The sequence below is a fragment of the Urocampus carinirostris genome, unplaced genomic scaffold, assembly GCF_059441175.1.
Source record: "Urocampus carinirostris isolate Australia breed hairy pipefish unplaced genomic scaffold, RoL_Ucar_1.0 HiC_scaffold_76, whole genome shotgun sequence".
In the NCBI taxonomy this organism is placed as follows: domain Eukaryota; kingdom Metazoa; phylum Chordata; class Actinopteri; order Syngnathiformes; family Syngnathidae; genus Urocampus; species Urocampus carinirostris.
Window position 1 is genome coordinate 10001 of NW_028283183.1, and position 2498 is coordinate 12498.

General features: G+C 55.4%; 1 non-coding gene across 1 annotated transcript in view; it reads right to left on the reverse strand.

The window, feature by feature from the left end:
* LOC148345180 (18S ribosomal RNA) overlaps nt 1–313 on the reverse strand; it is a 1988-nt gene extending 1675 nt beyond the window's left edge. Inside the window, exon 1 of the ribosomal RNA XR_015848773.1 lies at nt 1–313. This exon is cut by the window's left edge and continues 1675 nt beyond it. This is a non-coding gene — a ribosomal RNA (18S ribosomal RNA).
* Nucleotides 314–2498: the final 2185 nt, after the last annotated feature.

Below are 2498 nucleotides of genomic sequence, written 5' to 3' on the forward strand. Positions count from 1 at the left end.
AGAGGCGGAGGCCGGACGCGGGGGACGCGCGCGACGGCTGAGCCCCCGCCCGCCGGACACCGCGTGGGTTTTTGTGTCTGATAAATGCACGCGTCCCCGGGGCGAGGCCGGAGCCCCGCCCGCGAGTCGGCGCTCGTTTGCATGTATTAGCTCTGGATTTGCCACAGTTATCCAAGTAACGGTGGAGCGATCAAAGGAACCATAACTGATTTAATGAGCCGTTCGCAGTTTCACTGTACTGGCCATTCGTACTTAGACATGCATGGCTTAATCTTGAAAACAAGCATATGCTACTGGCAGGATCAACCAGAGTGCGTCTGCCGCCGGGGGGGCGCTGCTGGTGGCGGTGCGGCCCTGGTCCGGGACGAGGCTGTGGCTACAGCCGGGCCCGGGGGGCCGCGCGACACTCGTATACGTTCGGACGGGCTGACGAGCGGGTGTCGTGAAACGATGTTTCGCGCGGAGCCCTAGCACGCGTGGCGTCGGGCTCCGCGACGGTCGGACGTCTGGGTGTGGCTCGAGACGGAAGCTCGACCTCGGTTCGTCTTGGTTCTGCCGCCAAAAGGTTCACGCCGAGGCATGGTTTCGCAAGAGGGCCCCGCGAGTGCCAGCCGTGGATCCCGCCTCACTCGTAACTCGTATCGGATTCGTCCGGCCTCACTTTCGTTCGCACATCGGACAGTTATACGTGTGCTTTAGTAGCTTCCGTTCCCTCTTAGTGAGGCCGTCCGTACGTACCGCCCCAGCTCTTTCTGAGGCGGGTATCCACTCGGCTCGGGGGGGCCCAACGTTTGCCTAGTATCCTCGGCGCTGGAGCTTGACCCGCAAAGCCGGAGGAGCCGCACGCCCGAACACCGGCTTGCGCCGGCCGACGTGGGCCCTCCGAGGCGGGTCTCGTGTGCCAATCGCTCAGTTGGGGAACCGGCAGGCCCGTGGGCCGACGCCGGCTCACCCGGGGGTGAAGGGTGCTTCGATGGAGGCCCCCTGTCAGCCTCCGCGGAAGTCCGGCTTCAATACTTTAAAGTTTGAAAAACTTAGACATTTTTCGAGAACCGGAGCTTAGAGGGGTACATGCAAAAGCCAGGGCCGCGGGAAGCGCCCTAAATACTTCAATACTTTAAAATTTGAAAAACTTAGAAATTTTTCGAGAACCGGCATCTTCCCTCGGTAATTGCGAGATGCGAGGCCGCCCCTAGCCTCTGCTCTGTCGGACTCAATGGTCACGGGTGGCCGCTGATTAGCCCTGGTGCTCACCTCTCAAAATTGCGAGTCCCTAATATAATTCTGGCTGTCGGCTGGAGAAGGGGGTATAAAATCGGCACTTGAGGGAACGCCGGGCCCTCAAGTTCGGGGCCCTCTAGCGGATTTTTGAGGTACTGCACTCCCATTGGAAATGCATGGGCGCTCCGTCCACTACCATGTAATTCCCTCACAATATCTGCCCCTGCGTGGCCGCGGGATGCTACTGCAGCCCCGTTGGTAATGAATGGGCCTTTCGGAGGCCATAAATACAGCGCCGCTGCATGGATTTTGGCGGTACTGCTGCTGTCGCTGAAAATACATGGACCCGTCTGAATGAATGGGCCTTTCGGAGGCCATAAACTCAGCGCCTCTGCATGGATTTTGGCGGTACTGCGGCTGTCGCTGAAAATACATGGACCCGTCTGAATGAATGGGCCTTTCGGAGGCCATAAATCCAGCGCCGCTGCATGGATTTTGGCGGTACTGCGGCTGTCGCTGAAAATACATGGACCCGTCTGAATGAATGGACAAAATATAAATCAGACACTACAGAACACAAGCATAATCCAAGATTACAAAATCATCTCAGCCTTTAAAAGAAACAAAAACCTGAAAGACTACTTAGTAAAAAGTAAATTACCAGAAATCAACATAACACAAACGCAGGGCCCCACATTCTACAAACAAGCCACCACAGTTAGGAACACCGTCACCAACACAAACTACCTAATTAAACAAACAATCACACCTGCTACGGAAAACTGAAAATACATGGACCCGTCTGAATGTATGGGCCTTTCAGAGGCCATAAACTCAGCCAGCGCCGGGCCAGTGTTTGGGGTATTGTGCCCGCCACTAGTGGCTGAATACATAATAATAATAATAATAATAATAATTCCCTTGTATTGTCATTCTGTGTAACAATGTACACAGAACGAAATGTCGATTGCACTGGGCTAGTGTTGAGGGAACGTCGGGCCCTCAAGTTCGGTGGCTTGGAGCGGATTTTTGAGGTACTGCACTCCCATTGGAAATGCATGGGCGCTCCGTCCACTACCATGTAATTCCCTCACAATATCTGCCCCTGCGTGGCCGCGGGATGCTACTGCAGCCCCGTTGGTAATGAATGGGCCTTTCGGAGGCCATAAATACAGCGCCGCTGCATGGATTTTGGCGGTACTGCTGCTGTCGCTGAAAATACATGGACCCGTCTGAATGAATGGGCCTTTCGGAGGCCATAAACTCAGCGCCTCTGC